At 40.9% G+C, this 10,099-nt stretch overlaps 1 pseudogene; it reads right to left on the bottom strand.

Moving 5' to 3' along the window:
* Positions 1-4,741: 4,741 nt before the first annotated feature.
* On the bottom strand, positions 4,742-5,313 carry LOC108715062 (annotated as a pseudogene).
* Positions 5,314-10,099: the final 4,786 nt, after the last annotated feature.

Below are 10,099 nucleotides of genomic sequence, written 5' to 3' on the forward strand. Positions count from 1 at the left end.
AATCCCATTTTTACTTTCTTTAATGAAAAAGAAACCTATCTCCAATATACTTTATTTAAAAAATGTGTACCGATTTTATAAGAAACCTGACTGTATGCAGTGACATTCTCCCTTCATTTACTGCTGTGGATAGGAATTGTCAGACGGTCCCTAACTGCTCTGCAGGGAAACAATCATATTTATGAACAGCAGGGGGAGCCCCCGCCTTACTTCCCAGCCATGCAGAACTCAAGCAGCTTTGTTTATGATGATCCCTAAGCAGCCCAGACCTTACTGAGCATGTGCACAGTCTTAGTCTTGCAAAGATGTTTAACAAAGTTAGAAGATGGTGACCCCCTGTAGCCAACTTTGAAAGTATAAATCATTTGTTTGATTAGGCTTGTGGTGTAGTAAGTAAACTCCACCAAATTGGCCATCACTACATATTCTATTCTAGACTTTACATTCCCTTTAAGTGTAACCAGGACTGAGTTTCCTTTACAAGAGAACTAAAGCGTAACTAAAGAAGTAGCTGGAAATGTTGTACATTATGTTTTGTGCTTCTGTACCAGCCCAAGGCAACCACAGCCCTTTAGCAATAAAGATCTGTGTCTCCAAAGATGCCCCAGTAGCTCCCCATCTTCTTTTCTGCTGATTCACTGCACATGCTCTGTGCTGCTGTCACTTACTGAGCTTAGGGACCCACTCACAATATACAGTACACATAGGGTCAATTTTTTGGAACCCATACCGGACCCGTACCCACAATCTGCAACCCGGACCCGCAACCCGCTGGCCATCAAGAATCAGGAAGTGCTGTCATTGTAAACCGGAATTGACATCATCGGAAGTAGGCGTGATCAGAAAAAAGGAGTAAAAATCGCTATTGAGAAGTCCTGCGGCCCGACCCGCAAACCCGCAGAACTGCCGCCCCGCATCTATACCCGGAAATTCTACCGGCAACCCGCAGGGTACAGCAGGTTTTTGCAGATAACCCGCGGGTACCCAACCCACTGCAGGACTTTAACACATAGAATAGAAATGTCACAATATAAGGCTGATTAGTAATTAATACAGATAATTACTACATGGCAGCACAGAAACCAGTGAAATTAGCATCATACAGACCAACCTCATTTTCTGCTGGATAATTAGTGACGAGCCCTAAGCTTAGCTTCTCAACAGCTGCTCAGAGCCCACTGAGCATGTGAGTGTCACAGACACTTTCAAAGATGGTGACCCCCTGAGACAAGTTTGAAGTTTTGGATCATTGCTGATATTGACAAGCTGTATATAAGTAGTAATGTAACCCTTTCAACACCCCTTTGTCGGTGTATCACTCCATGTGTGGAGCTTACCTGATGACACGGGACAAACCTGAGCCACTCCGCAGTGGTATTGGGAGAGACTGGGTACCTGGTACTTACTAGCGCAGTGCCTCCACCTAGTGGGATCCAGGAATGCACCTACAGGTGGCCCCACTAGGAATACAGTAATAACACACACACAGTATTGGTTAAACTGAATAACGGTTTATCTAAAGTAAATGGCCAACTAGTACATGCAGCACTCCTAACCAGTGGCAATAGGGCCTCACTAACTAACTTGCTAGCGCAATCTGTCTAGCTAGCTAAAAAGGCAAAGTCCTTTAATGTCTGTTTATCTTCAGTGCTCTTTAGGGTACTGTCCCTTTAAACAGGATACTCACAAATCCTCTTTGGATACTTTAGAGCTCTATTCAGGCGAGTCCAGCACATTCAGACATACAGTGCGACTACCAGCCCCTTTGGATGCTCAGATAGGAATCTCCTGCTGTTTGTTCCTCCAGTCTGGATTCCTTTCACACTCTCTGTCTCTCACATTCGAATTCAATTTTGAGTTGGTGGCTTTAAATCTGAATTTAATTTTTTTTTTCAAGAATTGGAATTTACCATTCGAACCTTACCCATTTACTTAGCCCATTTACTTAGCTCGAGTGAAGGAATAGAGGGGAAAAAAAACGTTGAATTTCGAATGGTTTTTTTGGCTACTTCGACCATCAAATGGGCTACTTCGACTACGACTTCGAATCGAATCGACCATTCGATAGTTGAAGTACTGTCTCTTTTAAAAAAAACTTCGACCCCCTAGTTCGCCACCTAAAACCTACCGAAGTCAATGTTAGCCTATGGGGAAGGTCCCCATAGGCTTTGCTGTCTTTTTTTGGTTGAAGAAAAATCGTTCGATCGATGGATTAAAATCCTTCGAATCGAACGATTCGAAGGATTTAATCGTTCGATTTGCGGTAAATCCTTCAACTTCGATATTCGAAGTCGAAGGATTTCAATTCAGCAGACGAATATCGAGGGTTAATTAACCCTCGATATTCGACCTTAAGTAAATTTGCCCCTATATGTGCCCCTATATCTTTCGCTACAAAGAAAAAAACGTCTTCTCTTTCATTCCATATAGACCGTTTATTACCAGCCCCCTCGTTGGGTCAGTTGAGTGGGCACAGTACACTTCTAGATGAAACAAGGTGTATATACTATAATAAATACATCACTTATGGTGCATTGCATAACTTTACAGTGATCCATACCGCATTCTAACTTCTAAATTACCTCTGACAATAGTTTGGGAGGGAGGTAATGACTCTGAGGGAACAAGATACCAGCTAAATAGCTATCTGTGACTTCAATTTAACAAAGCTCTATTCAATAGTGGGTGTCTACAATTGATTTTCCGCCCACCAGGGCTAGCAATAACAGACTAAATCAATGTGAACTATTGTAAACTCCTACCCTCAATTTATAGCACGCCACGGCTTCTCTATAGAAAATTGTCTGCGCTGTTCCATGTCTATCACCAATAAATAAAGTAGGAAGGAATTCCCTGAGCTGTGCATGACAGGACAAAATGTTGTTTTGAAAATTTTATCAGCACATTTCTGCTGATCTCACGACAATTTTGAGGCATTTTGTTAAAAAATAATGATTTGTCCAGGAGCTACGCTTCTGCATTAATTACAAGGCCATGAGAGATGGAAGGAATTTATATAAAGAGAGCGTTGAAGCAAAAGAATAAATTATAACCGGGGAGTGAAGAAAGATGGGAGAAGGTCGGAGCATTTTACTAGTGATGGGTGAATTTGTCCCGTTTCGCCTCGGCGAAAAATTCCAATGAAATTCATGAAACGGTGAAAAATTAGCAAATGCAAATTCAATGGGATTGTTTGTCCATATATTGCAATATATTTAAGCTGAACAACTACGTCACAGTCATCCCATATCTGGCCAGTCCTACGCTCAACTTTCGAATACATTTTACATTTTACAAAGGGACTACGTTTTTCCTGCAACTTACTAGCTGCTTTCAAAGTAAAGGGCATTTTTCAGTAGCTGTATGCACAAAATGTCTCTGTCTTAAATATATTGATAATGGGTTGAGTGCAGAGGACTCTTGTATTTGACTATATGTATTTTGTGGTCACAGCCTCATTGCACCCCCGCCTAATGGTTTTAAAAAAATAGTGGTGAGCACAACTTTCCCTTGTTTGTTATAGTTATACAGGAGCAGTGACCAGCTCCATGTTGGATATGTTGGATATATGGACAAACAATCCCTATTTTGTTTAAAGGGTAAGGCATTTTTTAGTAGCTGTATGCACAAAATGCCTCTGTCTTAAATATATTGTGGGGACATTGAGGGAACAGTGTTTTAAAGGAACAGTAACACCAAAAAATTAAAGTGTTTTAAAGTAATGAAAATATCATGTAGTGTTGCCCTGCACTGCTACAGAAACACTACTATAGTTCATATAAACAAGCTGCTGTGTAGTAATGGCAGAAATTGAAAAAAGACTATATGGCACAGGATAAATAGTGGATAACAGATAACACCATTATGTTCTACAGAGCTTATCTGCTGTGTAACCTGAGCCTTTTCTCCTTTGAATGGCTGCCCCCATGGCTACACAGCAGCTTATTTATATAAACTATAGTAGTTTTTCTGAAGCAAACACACCAGTTTTACCAATGCAGGGCATTACATTTTTATTACTTTACACTTGCAATTTACACTTTCATTTTTTGATGTTACTGTTCCTTTAAGAAGGCAAGGCAGATTGTGGTATATAATAGTCGATAGGATGATATTTTGTTTATGTACCCCATGTTTATTCATGCCCACAGCTGCACCTGCCCAATTTTCTTGTCTTTGACCCCCCCCCTTCATTCTTGAGTTCAGCTGTCTCCCATGGACTCAATTTTATCCAAATAATCCAAAATCTTTAAACTGTTTTCCTTTTTTCTCTATAATAATAAAAAAGAACCTTGTATATGATCCAAACTAAGATAAAATGAATCCTTATTGGAAACCGAACCAGCCTTTTGGGTTTATTTATTGATTTTCTAGTATTAAGGTTTGAAGATCCAAATTACAGAAAGATCTGTTATCCAGAAAGCCCAAGGTCTCAAGCATTCTGGATAACAGGTCCAATACCTATATATATATATATATATATATATATATATATATATATATATATATATATATATATATATATTTATTTTTTTGAATTCCAAATTTTATTTCCCTCTCGTAAGGAACCCAAGGTTTTCAGGCACTTTGCATGAATTTCTTATATAAGCGTTGTCCAGTCTCTGACTGCTGTATGCCTGGACTGGAGATGTTGTGCCGGCTCAGTATGAAATAGTACATGGGGAACAGGGTAGATGGTCGGTCACTTCAACAGGCCAAGTGACAACACTGTCTCTGCTGCTCAGCTGTGGAAAAGCTACTTATTTAGGGACATTGACTGTACACCTTTAGCCATTGCTACTGTTGCATCTTTAAATTTCTGTTCTTCTTCCTTTTTCTTTGCTGCTTCCTCTCTCTGTTTCTGCATAATTGCTTGGCGGGCTAAGTCTGCCTTTGCCTGGTCAGTTTTACCTGCTAATCAGCTAATGCATCTTCATGTAGCGGTCTTTTGCCTTCTGCTTTTCAATTTCCTCTCTTTCTCTCCTCGAAAATTTTCTTGGTCCTTCTAGGTCAATCTGTGTCACCTTCTTGGAAGACTGTGCTAAACGGTTAGGATTCTCTATGTCTACCAGACCTTCCACTCCTGTACATTTTTGCTGATAGTCTTCATCGCTCTCATCTGAACTTTGGTCTGGATTGGCTGGAACTTCAGCTTCTCCTCGTCCACTTTCTTAATATTCTGCTTCCTGAGCCTTTTCATTCTCTGCTTTAATCTGTGCATCAATTTCCACTGGACTTGTGTACTGCCTCATCCAGCCCTTGTGGTCTCCTTTTCTACCTCCTTTCGGCATGTTGTTGGGTCTCTCGGATCCTTCTTCCTCTCTCCCACCCCTGCAAGAGGACCCTCAGCTAACAGCGCCCTATACACCTTTACTATATCATTCTTCTTTGGCAGTAGCCATATTTCTAAGAGCAAAATATCCTTCCTCTCATAACTGCATGATATAACAACATTTAATTCCAGCCAAGCGAATAAGGAATACACACATGAGTGAGATAGCTGCATTATAACAATGGGGAGCTCATATGATAAGGATGTAGGATCTGGCCCTAGGAGGGGTCAATCAAGGCAAAGAGCACTTGAGCTGTGATTGGAGATGACACATAATTACTTTAAGAAGAGCACACAAGAAAGGAAGCATAGCATGAGAAGCATTCCATATAGAAGCACAAGACAGACATATTTGTTGTTCAATTTAATGTGCCCTTCAGGGCTTTAAGGGTGTCATTTAGTTTCTTTGTGTAGCTGTAACAATGTTATTTTGACCATTGTATCTTAAGATGCTGCTCTTATCTGTAATGAGTATTAAATGTGCAATAGAAATCACATTTAATGTCACCTTAAAAAAAAAAAGGACCCGGGCAAAAACCCATAGCAACCTGTAACTGAGGAAAGCAAACATTTGGTTGGTTGCCATGGGGTACCACCAGGTTCAGTGTTAAGAAATGAACCCCAATATCTCATTTATATAAATTAAATAATATACCTGCCAGACTTCATTGCACTTTACACTTTGAGTTCTTATCTTCTTGCACTGCTAAAAGTCTCAGCACTTCTTTGCTGCACCACTGCACTCCATTGCTGCACAGAAGCCTACTGCTTGCCCCACAATACAGCATTGACTGCCTTAAGCTGGCCATGTATAGGCCAATAAAAGCTGCAGACAGACCGAGTCGGCAGCTTATTGGCCCGTGTGTGGGGCCCTCTGACGGGCTTCCCCCGATCGATATCTAGCCGAAAGTTGGGCAGATGTCTATCAGTGCAGGGTTAAAAATGTCATTGGATCGTGGATCTGTTTGTTGATGCGGCCCTGCGATCTACTCTACTATAGTTTATATAAACAAGCTGCTGTGTAGGCATGGGGGCAGCCATTCAAGCACAGGATACACAGTAGATAACAGATAAGTACTACTATAGTTTATATAAACAAGCTGCTGTGTAGCCATGGGGGCAGCCATTCAAGCACAGGATACACAGTAGATAACAGATAAGTACTACTATAGTTTATATAAACAAGCTGCTGTGTAGCCATGGGGCAGCCATTCAAGCACAGGATACACAGTAGATAACAGATAAGTACTACTATAGTTTATATAAACAAGCTGCTGTGTAGCCATGGGGGCAGCCATTCAAGCACAGGATACACAGTAGATAACAGATAAGTACTACCATAGTTTATATAAACAAGCTGCTGTGTAGGCATGGGGGCAGCCATTCAAGCACAGGATACACTGTAGATAACAGATAAGTACTACTATAGTTTATATAAACAAGCTGCTGTGTAGCCATGGGGCAGCCATTCAAGCACAGGATACACAGTAGATAACAGATAAGTACTACCATAGTTTATAAAAACAAGCTGCTGTGTAACAATGGAGGCAGCCATTCAAGCACAGGATACACAGTAGATAACAGATAAGTACTACTATTGACCAATTGAAAAGCTGCTAAGAATTGGCCACTCTACAACATAATAATAGTTAACTTTAAGGAAAACTAAACCCTTAAAATTAATATATGGCCAAAAATGCCATATATTATATACTGAACTTATTACACCAGCCTTAAGTTTCATCTTAGTAATAGGCTGAGCCATTTAATAGGAAAACATTTTAAGCGTCTCTGGGCATTTAATGTTTTCTTGACTGCCTGGCCTTACAGCAAACTTTTGTACCGTCATCTCCGCTCTTTCAGAATGCAAATTGTCATCTGACATTATCTTCAAAATATGACGTTTGGGGAGGCCTTTTCACAGTACCTGGGTGGCGGAATTCGCTAGTACATCTGTACTTTTCAATCCAAGTCATTTTTAATAAAGGAAGCGAGCGCCCAGGTACTCCATCACTGCACTCTTTAATAAATCATGCTGTGCTGGGTTGTTGACTCCCCTCATAACCTATGTGTTGTAATGCATTCTCACTTGGCTCCCAGATGTACAAAATCAGTCATCCAGGAGCCTGCTACAATATGTGCAGATTGTGATAGGGGGGTACAAGGAGCAGTTTATTGCAAGTTTGAGGTGTGACAAATCTAAGAGGATGAGGGGCTACTGTATGTTGTTAACTCATGATCTCATGAGGAGGAAAATAAAAACCCTGAATAAACCAAAAAAGTAGAAGAAAAAAAAAATGACACATTAGGGATCAACCTATTTTGGATTCGGCCGAACCACCGAATCCTTTGTGAAAGATTCTTTTACAAGAATACCGAACTGAATCCGGACCCTAATTTGCATATACAAATTAGGGGTGGGAAGGGGAGTAACATTTTACTTCCTTGTTTTGTGACAAAAAGTCACACGATTTCCCTCCCCACCCCTGATTTGCATATGCAAATTAGGATTCGGATTCGGTTCGGCTGGGCAGAAGGATTTGGCTGAATCCGAATCCTGCTGAGAAAGGCCGAATCCTGGCCGAATCCTGAGCCGAATCCTGGATTCGGTGCATCCCTAACACATTCTTTCAAAAGCTGTCATTTGGCTGAATTTCCACAGGTCTCCATGCTTAAAGATGGAGAGGTCTACGTTTGTCCCTATGAGAAGAGTACGACCTTGCACCTTTTTGGCACTGCACTCTACACCAAGTGCTTGATTTCCATTCTCATGCTAGGAGCACAGGCAAACCCCTGAAGATGGACTTTCATATAAAAAGGCACACTGTAGCACCCTATCCAGTGTCGGACTGGGATGCCAGGGGTCCACTAGAAAACTTTAGACCGTGCGGCCACCAGAAAACCTTAGACCATGGGCCCACCAAAAAACTTTAGACCGTGATAGTCCAAACTATTATTCCTCCTCTCCTCACTCAACCTCTTTATTCTCCTAGTCTTTTATATGTACTATATTCTTCAATTTTTAGGCATTTTTTCCCATAAAGAAATAGGGAATGACCATGAAATAGGCTAAATGGTTAGAAGAAAGAGGTCCACTAACACCTGGGCCCACCGAGAGTTTTTCTGGTATCCCAGTGGCCCAGTCCAACACAGACCCTATCACTTGTGTCTAGGGATCATCGAATCCACTATTTTGGATTCGGCCGATCCCCCGAATCCTTTGTGAAAGATTCGGCAGAATAGCGAACTGAATCTGGACCCTAATTTGCATATGCAAATTAGGGTTGGGAAGGGAAAAACTTTTTTACTTGTGACAATTTCCCTCCCCGCCCTGAATTTGCATATGCAAATTAGGATTTGCATTCAATTCGGCCAGGCAGTAGGATTTGGCCGAATCTGAATCCTGCTGAAAAAGACCGAATCCTGGATTCTGTGCATCCCTACTTGTGTCCAAGGTCATAGTAGATGGCCCATTTTGTCTTCTGCTCAAAAACGGCTGCACATAATCAAACCCTGAGATAAGTTTTGCATACTTAGGGCAGTGGTTTGTACCCAGGATTTGGTGAATATTATGCAGTGTTTTATTCTGCTAGTCTATGCCTTTTGTAATAATGACATGGGATGCCTCATGAAGCTACTTGGGGTTTCCCGGTGCTCTTTGCTCTTTCTCGTCATGCTGTTTTTATATAATTTATTGACCCAGCTTCTATCCTGGGATCAAATGGGGAGTGGCCTAATGGAAAGGGGTGGAGTGAACTAGGGGCATGTCCTAAGGTTTCAACTGCAACTGAGGGCTCTTTGCTCCAGGAAGTGATGAATAATTAGGTCTCAGAGCCCTTAATGGAAGCTTGAACTTCCATTTGAGAAGGTCTCCAATCCATCCTGACCATGTCCAATATCCCCCCCCCACACACACACACACATCCTGATCCTCTATGAATGTGCTCTTTATCCTAAGGCTTTACCCCCATGGTCATTGTATGGAAGCCTGAATAAAATCTGGATTGTTGGAATATATATTTTTGGGGATACCAGGCAACTTTAAGAGGATATGAAGGAAGATCTAAGGAAGCCAAGACATTGAACTTATATTAGTGTTGAATTTTCTCTTTGAGGCACTAAGGCCAAATACAAAGAGTAGTATCATGTACAATCTGTCCTTATATGTCAAACACCAGGTAGTAACTCACAGCAATCAATAAGGAGAAAGCATGGTCAACAAGTATTGGCTGCTATTGGTTGCTATGGGCTACTGCATCAGGATAAACTTTCTGCAATTTATTACATATGGGGGAGTAATTCTTATTGCATTATTTTATTAACAACATGGCCTTCTTGGACTAAGGGAATGCCACACACACTCCTCGTCTGTCCTTTGTTATGTGCAGAGCATTTAACATGGCAACGTATTCATATTTCAATGTCCATTTTTGGTCTGGGAAATGACGCAACAAGACTCAAATAACTCATAGTAGATAAAACAATGGAAAATTCCAATGATCTAAACCTAATGTTTATCTATCAATATATTGGTTGATCTATGTACCACTAAAGCATTGTTTGCATATTAGATTGTAAGTAGGTGCAAACATCTATATCCATCCATCTCTTGTTATTAATCAACAGCATTGTCAGTCTAGTCTCTCTGGGGGGGAACAGGGTTGGGAAGCAGTTGAAGGCGCTTAAAGCAGTTTTGGGGAGATTAAAATGAATGAAACGTATACTGTAAGTGTAGTATAGAGATACCCATGAGCATGATGATGCAGG

The sequence above is a fragment of the Xenopus laevis genome, chromosome 4S (assembly GCF_017654675.1).
Source record: "Xenopus laevis strain J_2021 chromosome 4S, Xenopus_laevis_v10.1, whole genome shotgun sequence".
In the NCBI taxonomy this organism is placed as follows: Eukaryota; Metazoa; Chordata; class Amphibia; order Anura; family Pipidae; genus Xenopus; species Xenopus laevis.